We start from the raw sequence: 19,917 nt of genomic DNA, 5'->3' as shown, positions 1-19,917 counted from the left end.
AGAAAAATATCAATATGAATGTATTAATTAACTATATGGAAGTAAATATAAGAAAAAGAGCTGGGGGCTCCTGGGTGGCTCAGTCGGCTAAGCATCTGACTTCCGCTCAGATCGTGATCTCGCAGTTTGTGGGTTTGAGCATCAGGCTATGTACGACAGCTCGGAGCCTGGAGCCTGCTTCAGATTCCATGTCTCCCTCTCTCTCTGCCCCTCCCCTGCTCGCACTCTGTCTCTCTCTCTCTCAAAAATAAACGTTACTAAAAAAAATTTTTTTTTTCTTTAAAAGAAAAAGAGCGGGGCGCCTGGTGGCTCAGTCAGTTAAGCAGCCAACTTCGGCTCAGGTCATGATCTCGCGGTCCGTGAGTTCGAGCCCCGCGTCGGGCTCTGTGCTGACAGCTCAGAGCCTGGAGCCTGTTTCAGATTCTGTGTCTCCCTCCCTCTCTGACCCTCCCCAGTTCATGCTCTGTCTCTCTCTGTCTCAAAAATAAATAAACGTTAAAAAAAAAATTTTTTTTTTTTAAAAAGAAAAAGAGCTAACTGAATGGAAAGTAATTGCCTCTCAGAAGTGGAAAATGACAATGCAAATAAGCAGGCAGGAATTTATAAGCCATATATATATATATATATGTGTATATATATATATATACATATATATATATATATACACATATATATATATATATAAAATTGTAAATAAAAAATAAATTTTAAAAATGGCAGAAATTGATCAATAAATATATAAACCAGCCAACCATATAAGACAAACTGATAATGTGAGATTTCATTCTATATATAAATTAGGAAACAGATAAATCTAAATCTGTTCCTCCTAGTTAATCAAACTGTTAAAATTTAATTTAATGCATTTTATCTTTAAGTAGCAAGAAATGCACAGGGAGGTCGAATATGCCTAAATCCTTAAGTCACGTCTCTAGCTTTGGTTAGCACATAATGAAAGGGTCCCTGGACACCAGGGCACAGCCATGTTTGTTTTCATCAAGTTCATTAACTGCAGCTGCAAATGGACATCTGTGTTCACCATTCCCCTTCTACCTGAGTCCCTACTGTGGCTTCTTACAGTGAAGGTTTGTCCTTATTGAAGGGTCAAGGACAGGAAGTACCCAGTATCTGAACCTCCTTCCTTTGTTTGTGGAATTCATCATCATGTGAGTATTGATGAGAGCCACACCTTTCAACATAAAGGCAAAAATGGCGGGGGGGAGGGGGGTGACACTCGCCTTCCCAGCACCCCTGCAGCTAAGGCATGAGTACATGACTTAGCCTTAGCCAACCCTGGATCTAAAGCTGGAGACACAAAGGCAGGAGCAGAGAAAATTACAATGGGTAAGGGCAACAGCAACAATATCCAGTGCCAGAGGTAGCAAAGGCTGAGGTGACACCGTTGGAAGCAAGTGTCTGGTCCCACTGTGGTGGTCAGGGTGAACCAGCATTGTCCTGTGTTCAGCAACAGGGTCCATTTACCCTGCATAGAACTGATCATATCATATGACCTTGACTATGAATCTGGCTGTACAGTCTCTATTCATTCCTGCCTTTTTACCAACTTCCAGCAGTTCCAGAAACTACCCAATATCTTCTCAAAATATTCTTTTGCTGCTTAAATCATTCACCCAGTCTCCATTGCTTCTAAGAACCCTGCCTGATATACTTTCCCAGGATACATAGGAAGACATAATTAGCTTTCTACTGAAGTTAAGAATAAAATGTTTATGCTGCATATGATACTGAAGCAGAACCAAGGGTATTTTTCCACAGGGAAACATGGGGGGGGTGAGATCTCAAGTATAAATACAACTAAGCTGCTGGAATGTTACAGGTTAAAGAAGTTTCAATGGGCTCATCAATTCTTTGAATTGTTTTCTCTCATTAGAAAACACACTCCTAGTTCAAAACCACTAACTGGCTTTGTAATCAGTTTGTGAATTGGGAATTGCCACTATTTACATCTGGCAAAAGACTCACACTCACGATTCTTATTGTGAGTGGGCAGAAGAGCAGTGGGTGAGGAAGAACAATTTTGTCTTTCTGCTTAAAACAAAGTTTTCTGAGAGATGAAGTCGTCTGAGAGGCAGTGGTCAAGCACTGCACGTGAATATGGAAATGCAAAGCAAGTCAGCCAAAGGTTTATAGTCCACTGCAGAAACATCAATATTGCCAAGAAGCTACATTCATCAGTTCAGCGTACTGCAGCATGTTTAGTCCCAAGTCGGAGAGAGCTGAACCCGAGGCCATTTATCTGCATATGTCTCAGGCTAACCACACCAATTCTGCAGACGAAGCTAGAAGTTAAGATAGATAGCTTAGAACTAACTGTTGATGTGATCAAAAGGGCTTCATACAAAGAGTCTAATGCAGTAATGACGTTACTAGAAATGGGGGTGCAAAGAAAGAAAGCTTCTCTCTGTGGTAGCCATTGTGTCTGGAAACTGAGGAAGTCTTTCATGACAAAGTAGAGCTACAGTTAAAGTCATGACACAGTACAACTACGGTTTTTGTTAGTTGTGCAGAACAAGATTATACACACCCTGTAAAGAAGGCTGATAAAATAAATGCAGAGCCTGAGGTGTGCATGTAATTTCCCTGCCTGTGGTGTTATTTCATAAAGACCTGCCAAGGGATCAATTCCTCAGTCACAGAAGTCAGGCTATAAATCACCTTGGAAGAAATTAATTGTATTTCAGTTGGTGATGTGAATGCCACCTCAAATTCTATCACCTGCCGAAACATCTTTACCGTATATTCGTCTGTGCAGTCAGTTCCCATGAAATATCTAATGGCCTCTAAAACAAGAGTTTCATTCCACAGTTGTCCAAGTGAATTATACTGCGCTCACACAGTGTTTTGAAAAGCTGAGATAAATTCATCTCAGTTAATCCCGGGTTCAGTCCCCTCACCTCGTTTCATTTGGGGATCGCAATGGACAGTGACTCCACACAGCAATAATGTGTGTGTTAGCAAAGTAAATACAGAATCTAATTAGCTAGCACAGTGCTGTAAAGAACAAGGGACAGTTCTGCTATTTAGGTTTCAGAAATGAAAAGAGAGAAGAAATCAGTCCCAAGATTTCCCAATAAATCAGTCTCAAAAGCTGTTTCCAAGACTACCTTTTTGAGAAATTTAAAAGTAAGGGCCAGTTTTTTATGCACAAGTGCAAAGGAGGCAAATTCATAGCTAGCTAATGAAACTCAAAATGGTGGAGCCATGAACGGCTATTTGCAAAACAGAGTCATTGTATCCAAAGCCTGACTTAACATTTAGGAATATAGAAGGATCTCTTTGTTTATCCCCCCTCTGCAATGACTTCAGAGATCATCCAGAAATTTACGAAGAGGGGTTTTATTTTGTTTTGTGTAGGTTCTAGTTCCATCCATTATATGTTTATATTTTTACTCTAAGATTCTCCATTGGATTATATAATCTCACAAATATTTTCTTAACCTGAATTTGTTTTTACTAAACAAATATGGCAAGATGTAATTAAAATAGCACTGACTTCACCAATATCATAGAATGTAAACTGACAGCTAATGAAGTTCTACGGAAAGTATAAAATGGTGGAAAAAGGTAACTAAAAGCACGTCAGATGAGCCACCAATCCTTCAACACTTACTACAAACACAGCAGTCTGCAACAGGTGTGGAACAGAAGTGAGGCATGTGACACAGTCACTGGCCACCGGGAGCTTAGCATATTCATGCAACAGGACACATGGAACTATGAACAAACACTGGATCAGAGACCTCCTGGAAAGATTTAGACTTTAAGGAAAAGAAGTTGGATAAGTCAGATGGGGCCATATTCTGTCAGATTATTAAGTCTATCATACACTTTATTTTTAAAAATTTTATGCGACATGAATATGTCCACACCTCTTATGTCATAAAGAATACCAATCAACAATGCTGTCAAAGCCAATTTCATGCAACTAAAGTAATTTACCACATCTTGCCAACATCGCTCATCATATTGCAGTATTTATTTTTGACCAGTCTGAGTCTCCCACTAGACTATGAGATATTACAGGTCAGAGAGGTGTCCTACTGAACTTTTAATGCTTAGTCTTGGCAACTACTGAACACATGATAATCCATTATATTGTTGATGCTGAATCAATGAATGAATGAATGAATGAATGGTGTTATAAGAGTAGCTGTTTATTTGGTAATTTATCGGAATACAAAGATTGGTTCTTCTTTTTTAAAAAAAAATTTTATAAACGTTTATTTATTTTTGAGAGAAAGAGCATGGGCAGGAGAGTGGGAGAGAAAGAGGGAGACACAGAATCCGAAGCAAGCTCCAGGCTCTGAGCTGTCAGCACAGAGCCCGATGCAGGGCTTGAACCCACAAACTGTTGAGATCATGACCTGAGCTGAAGTCAGACTGATTCTTGACCACAAAATAGTTCAGGAGGCTTCTACAAAGTTACATTTCATTAAGAAAATGGTGAAAAATTAATAATCAAAAAGTATGTTAGAGGTATTCATTGAAGCATTATTCATTATAGGAAAAATAACATTCTGAATTTTCAGTAAGTAGGTAAAGTGCTGTTCTATGATGGTCAACCACTCAATAGATTATGGAGCTATTAAAAATGACAAATATGAAGGCCTACAACAGAGGAAAATTAAAATCCAACACAAATAAAAAACGTTTTAATGGTGGAAAGCTGAAAGATTTTCCTTTAGGATCACAAGGATGCCCACTTTTGCCACTTCTGTCCAACATAGTATTCTCAGTCCTAACCAGAGCAATTAGGCAAGAAAAAGAAATAAAAAGCATCCATTGTAAAGAAATCAATAAAAATATCTCCACTTGCAGATGACATGAAAACCCATCACAGATGCAGAATAGCCTAAAGATTCTACAAAAAACAGTTCAAACTAATAAATGAATTCAGCAAAGTCGCAAGGTATAAAATCAACACACAAACATCATTTGTGTTTCTATACACTAACAGTGGGCAATCCAAAATGGAAATTAAGACAATTCTATTTATAATAGCATCAAAAGGAATAAAGTATTTAGAAATAAACTTAACCAAGGCAAAAGATGTAAACACTGAGAACTACAAAATGTAGTCTGAAAGAAATTAGAGTCAAATAAATAGGACATCCTGTGTTCATAGATTATTAGATTTAAAACTGTCAAGATATCACTACTACCCAAAGTAATACAGATTCAATGCAATCCTTATCAAAACTCCAATGACACTTTTGCAGAAATAGAAAAATCAGTACATATTCTCTCTTGTAATAAACTTAAAGGGTGAATCACTACAAGTTACCAACAAACACTTATAATTAAACTATGAAGTAATATTTTGAACATCACACATTGGAAGCTACTATTCAGATCCAGAGAGGATCCAACACTTAAAATAGAATGGCATCGGGGCACCTGGTGGCTCAGTCAGTTAAGCATCCGACTTTGGTTAAGGTCATGATCTCGTGGTTTGTGAGTTCAAGCCCTGCATCGGGCTCTGTGCTGACAGCTCAGAGCCTGGAGCCTGCTTCAGATTCTGTGTCTCTGCCTCTCTCTGCTCCTCCCCTGCTCATGCTCTGTCTCTCTCTGTCTCTCAATACTAAAGAAACATTAAAAAAAAATTGTATTAAAATAGAGTGGCATCGGGTTACTAGAGGGAAGGTGGGAGGAATGGGTTAAATAGGTGATGGGTATTAAGGAGGGCACTTCTTGTGATGAGCACTGGGTGTTGTATGTAAGTGATGAATCACTAAATTCTACACTTGAAACTAATATTACACTGTATGTTAAATAACTGGAATTTAAATAAAAATTTTGAAAAAAAATAAAGTACTTGTTTTAAAATGAAAAAAAATAAAATAAAATAAAACAGAGTGGCATCATCACCAATATTCAGGCTGACAAGGGACCAAATTCATGACTTTTCACATGAGGCGATCACAGAGGAGACTTTGTACGTCGTCCTATCAGAAAAGAAGTCTGTCACTGCACTTGAAAAACATACCAACAGGATAGTATAATATCAAGTGATGGGAGGAACAGCCTTCTCTAGCAACAGATGCCTGGGTCTCCACAAAACAGCCAGAGTCACAAACCAGAGTGGTGTTAAGAATGGTAACCACTATCATCAGATACTGACAGGCTGAATCCGTTCAAATATTTGCACTGTGTACTTTTAGGAGTTATTATACATTAACAGAATTTCAGGTTGACAGTTAAAAATCACAGTACATATGAACCATTTTATGGATAAGAAAATGAGTACCCAAGGAAGAGCTCCCTATATGTACCTCAAAGTCATATAATAACTAGCAGATGGCGAAACCAAGACTAGAACCCAGATTGCCAGGGTTTCTCCATCTTCCCTAATGAAATTCCTGAAGAACCACCTTAGTCTGTTGGCAGAAAAGGTTTCTATGCAAAACAATTGTTTCCCAGTTTTATTGAGACAGTATTGACATATGACATTGTCCTAGTCCAAGGTATACAACATAATGGTTTGATATACGTATGTATCAAAAAATGGTCACCACAGTAAGTTACAAATCCAGCCACCACACAGTTACAAATTTTTTCCTTGTGATGAGAACTTTTAAGATCTACTCTCTTACCAACTTTCAAACAGACAACAAGTATTGTTAAGTATAGTCACCAAACTGTACATTACACCCCTAGAACTTACTTATCTTGTAATTGAAAGTTGGTACCTTTTGATTACCTTCACCCATTTCCCCCACCTCCCTAACCTACGGCAACCTCAGGCAACCACCGTATCTCTGTTTCTATAAGTTTGGAGGTGTTTTTCTGGATTCCATATATAAGTAATATCATATGGTATTTGTCTTTCTCTCCCTGACTTACTTGGCCATCAAGGTCCACTGTTGTAAATGGCAGAATTTCCTTCTTTTTTTATGGTTGGGTAATATTCCATTGTATACACACCATGGTTTCTTTATCCATTCAGTCACTAATGGACACTTAGGCTGCTTCTATGTCTTGGCTATTGTAAATAATACAATCAATGAACATGGGGGTGCAGATATCTCTTCTAGATAGTGATTTCATTTCCTTCAAATACATACCCACAAATGGAGCTGCTTAATCATATGGTAGTTCTATTTTTAATTTTTAAAGGAACCTCCATACTGTTTTCCATAGTGGCTACACCCTATTAATTACATTGTAAATTAATGTACATTAATTTACATTCCCACCAACAGTGCACAAGGACCCCTTTTCTCCACACATCCCTACCAACACTCGTTATCTCTTGTCTTTAACAATGTCAATGTCTCACATTCTAAAACATGTGAGGTAATCACAAAACAATTTCTTGATGACTCTTAACTGCATCAGTATATGTAAACCACCTCACCCCAACTCCAGGAAAGGAACCTCCTAGGATTATATGGAAGCTTCCAAATGATACTGGACTTTTTGATAGCTGGATGTCACCAGCCCATCCCTAGGGAAAGGGGTTAGGTCTGCCCTATGCAAGGGAGACTTCCCAACATCAATTATCCTGGGAAAGGGCAGAGCCTGAGATAAGAAATGGGAATGAGCACGGAAAGACTTGACAGAAGGAAAACGGAAACCCTGCCTCTTCTAAGGCCTCAATCTCTTTGATGCCCAGACGCTACATTCAGATGTGCTGACAGTCATTTCTGGGAATGAGAAGTGGTGGTCTCTACAGACAGAGAGCCTTGTAGAAGGCCTGGTAAGGCTGTATTTAGGCCTGCCATATCTGGTAGCCAATTTCATGGGACTCTCTGGGTTTTGTTAAAAGTCGTAAATTCAGGGGCGCCTGGGTGGCTCAGTCGGTTAAGCATCTGACTTTGGCTCAGGTCACAATCTCACGGTTTGTGAGTTGGAGCCCTACGTCAGCCACTGTGCTGACAGCTCAGAGCCTGGAGCCTGCTTCGGATTCTGCGTCTCCCTCTCTCTCTGCCCCTCCCCTACTCATACTCTGTGTGTGTGCGCGCGCGTGTGTGTGTCTCTCTCAAAAACAGACATTAAGGGGCGCCTGGGTGGCTCAGTCGGTTGGGCGGCCGACTTCAGCTCAGGTCATGATCTCGCGGTCCGTGAGGGCTGTGAGTTCGAGCCCCGCGTCGGGCTCTGTGCTGACAGCTCAGAGCCTGGAGCCTGTTTCAGATTCTGTGTCTCCCTCTCTCTGACCCTCCCCCGTTCATGCTCTGTCTCTCTCTGTCTCAAAAATAAATAAATGTTATAAAAAAAAAATTAAAAAAAAAAATAGACATTAAAAAAAAGTCATAAATTCAACTTTTGTCTGCTGTAGGTAGGTAATTAAAGGCACGTTTCCAGACTAGGGGTGGAGCGGAAAACAGGAAGGCAGAGCTAGCACAGTGCTGGCAGCAATGATCAGCAAGGCCCTCAAAGAACATAGGAAGCTTTAAGACAGGAATCCGAGGCATGAACGCTAGGCTCACCAGTCAAACGAAGATGGTATCCTTTCTTGATCAGGGGAGCTCAGAAGAGGGGGCATTAATTTGTAACTAGGAGACAGAATGTGTTTCCTTGCAAATCATCACAGATTAAACATGGGTTTCTCAGTACCAACCACACATACTAATAATTCAATGGCTGAGCACTCTAATGACCATCCAGAATGTTTACAGTCAGCATCCATTCTGACTGGCAGGACACTGGGTGTTAACTAGTTTGAGTCTCACCCTTCCAACAATAACACCTGTGTCTCCAACCTCAGTATCTGCTATTGATTCCTCAGCCTGGAAGAAAACTATTTTTGTGTTAGATGCTTACAGTTTGCCCCAGATGCAGGAATGAATAAACATCCTATTAATAAACCCTAAGCAATAATCATTAGTCCCATTTTATAGGCTAGAAAATTGAGGCTCAGAGAAAGAGTTCACCCACAGATAGCCAGTGGCAGAGTCAGAATTTAATTCTAAAACAACTGAGTTTTAGAATTCTAGAGATACAATCCCTCTACTCTGGAAAGTTACCCTCCTACAAAAGATAACGTTGCAGGGAACAAGAAACTATGGGACTTGAAGGCAAATGTACCACCGTCTCATAAAATATTAATAGGGAAAAGAGGCTGGCCATAACATGATTTTAATCCTCCATCAAACTCTCATACCACAATCATCGTCAAGAATTACCTGAATACCTCAAGCTTTTACATATATCTGTATGGCAATATGTTAGTCTGTTTCTTCAGAGCCAAGTATATGAACTATAAAACCAATTTAATCCTATTTATCAAGAGAAAAACCTCAAAATACATTCTATTAAAGCCTTGGGAGTCCCTACGTAAATGTCTCATTTGATTAAAATATTACCACCATTTTCAACAAAAGACACAATTTAACGGTAAATTTAAGGGGAAGAATATGAATTTTACTATTTTCCCTCCAGCCATTTCTTTAAACCTCTGACAAATCCTCTGTTCTAAGAAATGATTTCTTTTACTTTCTACTTAGAGAGCAAATGAAAATGCATCTGAATGAAATTACCACTGCTGTGGAAACAGTGAGATGCTAAATCAAAACTACCGATGATGACAAGATTTTCTCGAATGAGGCCAGATTCCCTAAACACGACCCATCATTGTAATAACCTTTAAATGCCCTTTCTCATATGGCTACACCAGCCATTAGTTGGAATGAAAGTTCATTTTGTCAAAATCAGGTTATTTTGCTCAACATCTGATTCTCTTCAGTTACCACTCATCAGTCTTTCTACTTATTATAAGAGATCAGACACTAATCTAACATGTAATTTTACTGGTACTACATCTACATTAGTTGAATTCATCAAAGTAGTCTGAAGGCTGTAAGATTTCCTTTTTTAAGAGAGAATTTTTTTTTAAGTTTATTTATTTATTTTGGGAGTGAGAGTGCATGTAAGCAGAGGAGAGGCAGAGAGAGGGAGGGAGAGAATGAATCCCGAGCAGGCTCTGCACTGTCAGCACAGAGCCCAAGGTGGGACTTGAACTCATTAACCATAAGATCATGACCGAGATCAAGAGTCAGACACTCAAGTGACTGAGCCACCCAGGCACCCCAAGGCTGTAAGATTTCTGTTTAAAGACACAGAATGTCACCAAAGTCCCTCAGCTGGGTGGCCATTTAATTTCTCATCCAAGCCAGAACACATGACAGTGAAGGGGGGCATTATCGAAACAACAACAGGAAACAGGCAGATTCAGGACAGTCCCAGCAAACGGACACATATGGCCACCCAACTTGCTAAAGAACCAAACACCATACTTAAAAACCTAAAGTCTTAAAAACTGAAATCAAGACCATGGCAGGAAAGGGGCCTAGAGGGCTTACGTGAAAAGAAGGTCAGAGCACCAAGTAAGATCAAGAGAAGTCTTTCTCAAGCACCCACACCCAATGGCATTTCCAGATTCCCTAAAGCATAGTTCCTCCCACCTTGATTAAAACAGTTTGTATATGTGGCTTAAGTCCGTCACATGCCATGTGCTCTCCTTGCTTATTTCTTGGTTTATTTTATTGCCATCACACTCCTCCTTGATATTACCTTAACTTATGCCCCTTCCTCGGAGACTCCTGTCCCCTCTTCTCCCTATTTTATTTTCCATCCCTGAGCCAATCAACCAGAGTTACTGGGTATTTGCTACATATGAGGTATTGTGCTAAGGACCTCCTACATAAAATGAATTCAAAGCTGAATTAGATACAGTCCTTGCCAGGTAACTGTCCAAATTTTTGTTTGCAACACTTTGTTTATTTTTTTAAATTTTTTTTTTTTTTAACGTTTGTTTATTTTTGAGACAGAGAGAGACAGAGCATGAACGGGGGAGGGTCAGAGAGAGGGAGACACAGAATCTGAAACAGGCTCCAGGCTCTGAGCTGTCAGCACAGAGCCCGACGCGGGGCTCGAACTCACGGACCGCGAGATCATGACCTGAGCCGAAGTCGGCCGCCTAACCGACTGAGCCACCCAGGCGCCCCTGCAACACTTTGTTTAAAACTCAATACAGTTTCACCCCAACCTCTGTTTCTGCATATCCTAAGCAGCTCAAGCGGGGAGTAGAATTCCAAAGTAGTCTAGCAAAGCCACCTCCCTGTTCATTTGTAGATAATTTAGTATATGCACTGATGTAAAAGAATAATAAACTATTTTCATTAGGTGTCAAAATGTCTACATCTTAAAAAAATTTACAAAAGCTCCCTCAGCCAAGACGCACTTGCATCCCTATTTCCGCCATAAAACTGGTGATGGACTCATGATGTCTTGCCTGCTAGTGACTTTCCAGCAACTTGTAGAGTTTGCGGCACAAAACAGGCACTCGATAAATATCTATGGAGTAAATGAAGGAATGCGGGGCTCATGGTTAACTACTTTTTTCCTGATTCCAACTCCTTACCATTTTTGCTCCATTGATTATCTCCTCTTAAATGGCAGCCCCATTAGAGTAACAGCTTTGAGATCAACCCAAATCCCCAGATCAGATTCCCAGCCACTGAATAGCAATGTAACCCTGAGCAAGGTTTCTAATCATTCTCTATGCTTTATTTTTCTTATGTCTAAAATAATACTAATCATTCTAGATACCTTGTTTTTCTTATCTATTAAATAGAGATAGCACCATCCAGTTTGCAAGTTCTTTGTGGAATCTGTGAGATTTGAAAAATGAGTTACATAAAGGGTCCAGCCAGAACCCAAGAAATGTGTATTGAATGAAAGCATACATTGCCATTCCATTCTGTGGCTCCAGATGAAAATGTAACCATCAAAATCTAATTTGCTGAAGCTGAGCTTCATTCAAACAACAGATATGCATCAAGAGCTATAACACACAACTGAAGTCTGTCTGCTGTTGAACATCAAAGGAGGAGTTTAACATCTGCTTTTAAATGCAGGAAAACAACAATTAGTTCACAAGTAAAAGGGAAAGGTATATGATCCAACTTTATTTTCCCTACCAAAGTATCCAAGTATTAAGGGCTTACCAGCTTATGGCAGGCTGAAGCTCTATTGCAGGAGTCATACACTGGGGGAAGGTAACCCAGGAAATGGTTTTTAAATTCAGCATTTATTGATAACTCATGCTTCTCCTCGTCAAGAATGTCCAGGCGAAGTGTGCCCTTACTCTTTTTTTTTTGGCTTCATACCATCAGCACAGAGCCCAATGTGGGGCTTGAACTCACGAACCGTGAGATCATGACCTGAGCTGAAATCAAGAGTCGGTCACTTAACTGACTGAGCCAGCCCCTACTCTTTTTTTTTTTTTTTTTTAATGTTTATTTATTTGAGAGGGGGGGAGAACGAGCAGGGGAGGGACAGAGAGAGAGTGAGACACAGAATCCGAAGCAGGCTCCAGGCTGAGCTGTCAGAACACAGCCTGGCATGGGGCTCGAACTCATGAGCTGTGAGATCATGACCTGAGCCAAAGTTGGATGCTTAACCAACTGAGCCACCAGGCGCCCCTGCCCTTATTTTAAAGTGCAAAACAAAGCAGTCAAAAACCACAAGAACAAGATTGGATCTGAAGGGTATTTTTATCCAACTTGCTTGCTTTTCCAGCGATCTCAAATATAAAACCTCAAAGGAGAATAACATCACGAGTCTTTGTGCAACTTCGCATTTATGGAAGAAAACCAACTCTGTGACAGACAGGCACACGCTTGTTTTTGCCACACAGCAATGTTTTGAGACCCGTTCTGCCGCTATTTCACTTCCCCTCAGGCTCAACAGTGGCCGCTGGGAATAAGAAGGTCCCTTGTGTTCTATTTCCAGCACACCTGAACTTCTAGCCTACTGAGGCCATGAGAGCTATTTACAGACCTTTCCTTCCTCTTTTCCAGTAACGGTGGCAGAAGCGAGCTATGAAACTTCCCTGGGGTTTGGTTTCCTTTTTCCCAGCTCACTTATGCTACTCCCCTGGAAGATGAAAGAAACTCCAGAGTTTTTCAAAGTCCCGAAGCAATGCTGATCTCAAATAACATTTTCTTTTTTTAAAAAAGCCATAATTTCCTACTCTCCTAGGGCATACAGAGCATGAAGCAAAGCCTAAAATCCCTCCTTAGAGTTCACAAAAGCAAATGTAGTAGTTACAAGAACGTGAACTCTGGTTTAAAAACAGCAAAGGGTCATCCTGGGCTACACATGGGCTGTAACACTGAAATGTCAAATTCCAGCCCATAAGCTTACAATTTTGGCCTTTAAAGAGTATCTGAGCAAAAGTGGCTCTCATCCAAATGTACATTTTTTTTCCCCACTAAATTCCCAATGAACCAGGCACATGAACCAATTACCACAGCCTTGTTTCTTAGCCATCTTCATTTATAGACACTTGCTCGCCAAGAACCATGGAGTTCAGAAACCAAGAAAACAGGATGCGAACATAGGTAGTCTGACCCCGGGGCCTCTGCTCATCTGCTCTGAACTAGGAAAACACTTCTATTTATTGTCTAAATCTGAGTCAGTCCAGGACCAAACAAGAGTGACTATCAGCACAAGGGTTTCATGAGTTTTTGCAAACTGAGGTCCCTACCTGCATGAATGACAGTGTAACATTTTTTATGGACTCATAAATATCATTTAAGACATTTGAGTGGTTATACCTGCCCCGGCAGTGAAGCAGCAGGCACAGATTTAAGCTTCCAAAACGGACTCGCCATAAGTACATTTTAGTCTTGGCCTCAGTGTTTGATGGCAAATCACAAATTATTTCTCAGAGAAAAATGGCAATTAGGAATTGCCTGAAACTTTAGCAATCAATCTAGACGTCAAATTAAAATCCAATGACTCCTTTGTACATTCTACTTAACCATAACTGCAACTGAAGCTTTACATATACAATAAAAAAATTATTGAATTTTAGGAGACAGAAAAACCATAAGAGGTTATTCATCTTATCAACATATATTTTATTAAGCAAAGAGTTATGAAAGACAAAGACAAAAAGTGAATGAGACTGGATCCCAGTCCTCAGAATCTTCCCATCTAGTAAATTAAACACAATAGTATGTAAATAACTATGACCCAATTCAAAAGGATAAAATCAGAATATGTTATCAGAGGGACTCAGGTAGGGTATTAAGGGAGTTCAACATACAGAAAAGATCACTTCTAAGCACAGCACAGTCATTAAGAGCATAAACATGAGAGTCACAGAGACCCAGGTTTGAGTCTTATCTATACCACTCTCTAGCTGTGTGGAATTAGACAAGTTATTTAACCTCCCTGAGCCTCAGTTTCAAAATCTTTAAATAATAGGATAATAGCATCTCCCTCTTTGAAGTGATATGGCGGGGCGGGGGGGGTGGGTAGCTCAGTTGGTTAAGTGTCCAACTCTTGATTTCAGCTCAGGTCATGAGCTCACCATTTGTGGGTTCGAGCTCCACATCTGGCTCTGGGCTTATAGTGTGGAGCCTGCTTGGGATTCTCTCTCTCTCCCTCTCTCTGCCCCTCCCCTGCTTGCTCTCTAAATAAATAAATAAATCTTTTAAGAAATCTTAAAACAAAACAAAACAAAAAAGAACTGTTAAAGGATTAAGGAAAATAAAACCTAAGAAACCCTTACTACATGTCCCGCCACACTCTCGGGGTTAATTGCTAGCAATGGGTTCCAGTCTCTGACCCACTATTTCTCCATCTTCTGTGTCTGGTTCTTTGTCTTACCAATGCCCCTTACCTGGTCTGTCCAAAGCCCTGCCAGATCCTATTATCAACTCTCCTTTAAAGATGAGGGGATAGGGGCGCCTGGGTGGCTCAGTCGGTTGAGCGTCTGACTTCAGCTCAGGTCATGATCTCACAGATCATGGGTTCAAGCCCCACACTGGGCTCTGTGCTGACAGCTTGGAGCCTGGAGCCTGCTTCAGATTCTGTGCTTCTCTCTGTCTGCCCCTAACCCACTCCCATTCTGTCTCTGTCTCTGTCTCTTTCAAAAATAAATAAACATTAAAAAAAATTTTAATAAATAAATAAAGATGAGGGGATAGACCTTGAGAATGGGGAATGTGCCCAATGTCATACAGTTAGTAAAAAGACCACCATGTCTACCTCCAGACTCCTAGGCTTTAGGGTACATGGTTATTTCTTTGCCTAATCTCTCCTATTATTTTATAAGCAATTAAAAAGTAGAGCACTTTATTATGCAAATTTTAAAAGGTGCCTTCTCTAAGCAGTCCCAGACCCAAGAGCATACAGTTGAGTAAGTAACGTGGCGGATGATTATCAGTCCCCACCACCCACCGCACACACGTTGCCCTTATGCAGTAAACAATCTGCATGACCTCACATGGCAACCCTGGGTCTCCAGTCTTCTCTTTTTCAGTGTATATGCCTCGCTGCCACCCAAGTGATCTTTTGTAAAAGTCCCATCTAATTATGAAATTTCTTCTACTTCAAAATGTTTATGAGAAGACCCTGGGGGAAGGGAAGGGGAAAAAATAGTTACAAGCAGAGAGGGAGGGAAGCAAACCATAAGAGACTCTTAAATACAGAGAACAAGAGCACATATTACACACTGTATGTTAGCCCATTTGACAATAAATTATATTTTAAAAATAAATAAATAAAATTTTTATGGCTATATATTGCTTAGAAACCCCAAGTCTCCAGCGTGGTACCCATGTGGCCCTCCTCTGGTACCAAGTCTCTTCAATTTCACAGCCAACTGTGCTCTCCACCACATCCCATACCCCAGCCACGGTGGTGTTCTTGCTACTCTCTGAACACGCCATGAGCTTCCATTCGTCTGCACTTTGGCACGTGCTTTTCCTACAACTAGCTCCAACGACTCCTCCCCTTCCTCCCTATCTTCTAACTCAGCCGGCAAGACTTATTCCACTGCCAGCTCTTGCATGCAATAAAGACATTTCCCAATTGTTCCTTTCTCAGTGCACCCAAGGCATTTGTGAGTGTACATTCTCCACCAGTTTGTGGGAGTCAGGAGGATACTACACGGGCTTTGAATTGGATGGGCCAGAGTTAGAATCCTACCTCAAACATTTTCTAGCTGAGTGAAATGTGGACAAGTTACTTCCCCCACCCCGCCCCGCCCTGCCCACCTAAATTTCAATAATTCCTACCCCAAGAATTACTGTGAAAATCAAATGCCCTAATGTTATGTCTTCCACACTGGTTCAGACAGTAGAGCCACTCTAAGGGCAGAATGCATAAAATCTCAATACACTTAATTGTATCATGTGAGCTAAGATCTTCTCTAGTAGGAAAAATTAAGACCACATTATATGTCTACAGGTTTTCAAATATAAAAAAAGTATATGTTTTTAAAATCATTGCTCAAAGTTTATCAACTAAATGCTTCTTATTTGTTTACCCTTTTTTTCCAATTTTTTTATTTAACCTAACAAGTAGTAGCAGATACCAAAAGTTCAAGAAAATATAATAGGAGAAAAAAACTTAAAGATTAGAAGTTTCTATTTACAGACTTATTTGGGAGGGAATGGGTCGATAAATATCATTACTGAATTTTAGTAATCAAACACCTCATCTAAGTTCCACCCCACTGCTTGTCACATGGTACAGGCTGAATAAATGTTTATTTGAATCTGAATTCGAAACGCAGATTACATTCCTTAAAAGCAAGGGTATAACTCATTCATCTCTGAGTAATGAGCTCCTAGTACAGTGGCTGGCACATAGTAGTTGCTCAAGAAATGTTGATTTAATATATGAACTTACAACTGAGAAAGCATGCAAAGGTCTATAAAACATTGTGTCTCCAATTATTTTGGATTGCAATTTACCCCAATAAATCCTAGTCTACAGTCTATGAAATGCTCCTTTTGTACCCATCGCCACCTCATCTGAGATATTTAGAGTTTCTTGGGAGGGAGAAATATGTAGGTAGAAACCTTCCTTAGGCACAGAAATATTGATGAAGACAGCAGAATGGGAGGAATATGTCACCTGCACTCTTGTCATATAACAAAGGAACCAAAGACACAACACGTTATACACAGTACCTGTCAGACAGTGACACAGTTTTGAGCACGTATTTACTCCCATGAGCCTCCTATCCAGAACGTGTCTGGTTACAGTAAACACTGTAGAGATTACAGAAGGTGAATCCTAGTCTTTCTGTTTGCAGATGAAAAACCTACACTATTGTATTTCACATATTTATACTATGTAACTGAAAGCCAGGATGGCCTCAAATCAAACAAAAAGCTAAGATCCCATTGTTGTACTTTCACTAAAAATGACATTGTAGATAAATATTTATTAGCATGGGAATTCATTACTTATTGGTAGGTGGAAAAGACAGGATACCAAACAATTTGAAGAATAGAATCCTCTTTCAGTACTGGCATAAAAATAAACATAATGTGCATCAAATAGAACAGTAAACTAGAAGCTTTTTTTTTTTTTTTTTACTTCTTTTAAAATAACCCATGGCTAATTTTTCAAAAAGTGCATCCATACTTTATAAACATGATAGACCCAAGTTAACAGAAATCTACCTTAAATAACTAAATAAAATGCTTTTCTAATCACAAATACAAGAAAGAAAAAATAAAAGTAGAGGCCACAGAAATGCTGAAAAGAAGTGTGGAGGTTAATCCAGGTTCTAGATTTTGCCCCAAAACTGTGCTTGCCTCCCCCCACTGATACATTTAAGTACACCTTACAGTTTTCAAAGTACCGTCAAAAACATTCTCCTATGACTTTTGTCACTGTCAGAAAAGATTTCCTTCCTTCTCCCTTGCTCTGCCTCTCCCTTAACCTTGACCTCCATGTGAGTAGTTCTTCAGGCCTGGATTTATGTACAGCATACTTATGCGTTATAACCTTCTTCTTTTCTTTTCTTTCTTTAACCTAAAGGTCAATTATGAATGGCCTTCTGTGCATCGAAATATTCACCTATGACATCAGTTTAATAAGCAGGGATCTTTTTGCCATGGTCCCTCTGGTAACACGGGCTATCTTTAGCGTATTGGTGTGAATCAGAAGTCCTACAGATGCCTTGCCTCTACAAAATGGAAATACACCTTTTACAGCAATGGCACAAAGGGAATATTGTGGTATAATAGAAGGAAAATACCTCACCAGAGACTAGGTTAAATTTTAAAGAGATGATAAATTATTTGAAAGGTGGTTTAAGTAGCTTACTTTCTGGGGGTAAATTATATTTCCAATCTAAACATCAAATACCTGGATCCTGAAGCCCAGAGAACTAATCTTTTGCCCTTTTCATTTCACTTCTGTGGACTGGCTGGTGACTTCCAACATAATCCTCTTTCAAATACCTTCCAAGATGGAATAATAAGTATACCACATAGGATTTCCTTTGTGTTAAGGTTAATATGTGAATATTAAATTCAACCAAAATGAAGCCCATGAGAAAATGCATGTGCCTGACACAGCTGGTGCTCAGTAAAGGTTAGCAATTGTTATTATTATTATTAGCTAGTAATAATATACACTTCTATGAAGAATAAATCCCCGCAAGGGGGGCCTGGGTGGCTCAGTTGGTTGAGTGTCCAACTTTGGCTCAGGTCATGGTCTTGCAGCATGTGGGCTGGAGCCCCACATTGGGCTCTGTGCGGACAGCTCAGAGCCTGGAGCCTACTTCCAATTCTGTGTCTCCCTGTCTCTCTGCCCCTCCCTCATTCGCATCCTCTCGAAAAATAAATAAACATAAAACAAACTTTTTTTAAAGAATAATTCCCCCAAAACGTGAATATTTATCCACACGTTGTCCAAAAACTTAGAAATAGACAAAAGGCATTATAGGATGTGTTTTCAGGGCTAGTGCAGTATAGCAGCAGGTGTGTTCAAGGATTAACTCATTCACTAGGACTCTGTACCTTTGTTGGACTTCCTATTTACTATTGGTTCAGATATTTTACAATTTTGGAAAGGCAGATGTTAATTTACTGAAAGCTGATAACACAGATGATTCTTGTCTATTACCAATACAATACAAATGATCTCTGTTCCATAGAAAAGAAAACCCCAAAGGTTAGTTAATATCCCTGTAAAACATTAGCCAATTGTGCATCTAACCCAGTCATCTTATTCTAAGATTCTTTTTAAAAGCCTTCACAATGGGTCATATAAGCCTCTGTTGCTCAAACGCTCCTTAAATTGGCTTTATCATTTCACTGGCTCCCCTTTTAATTAATAAAATGAATACTTAAAAACTTTTTTTCAAATAAATAAAGTGCTATCATTTTTTAAGTGCCATGGACAATAGTATTTCACTACAGCCAATGTTTCACTGTAACATTAAAAAATGTTTTTGGAGAAAATTCTCAAAGTCCTTCCTTTCAGTGAATTTATACTGACAGCTCTTGCAAGTTACATGCATGGTGCGTGTGTGCTGTGCATGTGCGTAATAGTTTTTCAGTACAAATACCTTATTTAACCCCAAAAAGGCTTCATAATTAATTACCCTTACCTTATAATTATTATATAATAATACACAGTTTAATTATAAGTAAATTTGTAATGCATACAATATAACAATAATTAATACTTCTATGGAACTTCTAAAGGAGAGTTCTTTTCTGCCTTTTTTTTTAGACACATTTTAACTAGCTCATGTGTACTGTCAGAAATGCAGAGGAGCCATAAGACACAAGGCGTACAAAGTTTAGGACACTACCTAGTACTTAAATGGACAAATGGTTCCTATTGTTGATATGGTTTCTGGAACATGCCGGAAAAAGGATGTGTGTGTGTGTGTGTGTGTGTGTGTGTGTGTGTGTGTGTGTACATGCATGTGCTTAGTTTTGCTTACAATTTTATGGGCCATTCATACTTCCACACAAATTCTACAATAAACCAGATTGACTTTATCTTCAAGGCCCATTTTACTTGTTCAAAAAGATCAGGGAATAAAACAGAACTTTAGAGCCCCAAGCAATTTTGTCTAAAAGAGAGCAAAACCATTCACACAGTGTCTCAATTAGAATATCTTAG

The 19,917-nt window shown here is 39.5% G+C and overlaps 1 protein-coding gene across 9 annotated transcripts in view; it reads right to left on the bottom strand.

Moving 5' to 3' along the window:
- APBB2 (amyloid beta precursor protein binding family B member 2) overlaps positions 1 to 19,917 on the bottom strand; it is a 383,377-nt gene that overhangs the window by 246,696 nt on the left and 116,764 nt on the right. The gene's annotated exons all lie outside the window — the stretch shown is intronic.

Source organism: Panthera leo, chromosome B1 (assembly GCF_018350215.1).
Source record: "Panthera leo isolate Ple1 chromosome B1, P.leo_Ple1_pat1.1, whole genome shotgun sequence".
In the NCBI taxonomy this organism is placed as follows: domain Eukaryota; kingdom Metazoa; phylum Chordata; class Mammalia; order Carnivora; family Felidae; genus Panthera; species Panthera leo.
Note: the sequence above shows the minus strand (reverse complement) of the source record. Positions and strands in the feature narration are given on the sequence as shown.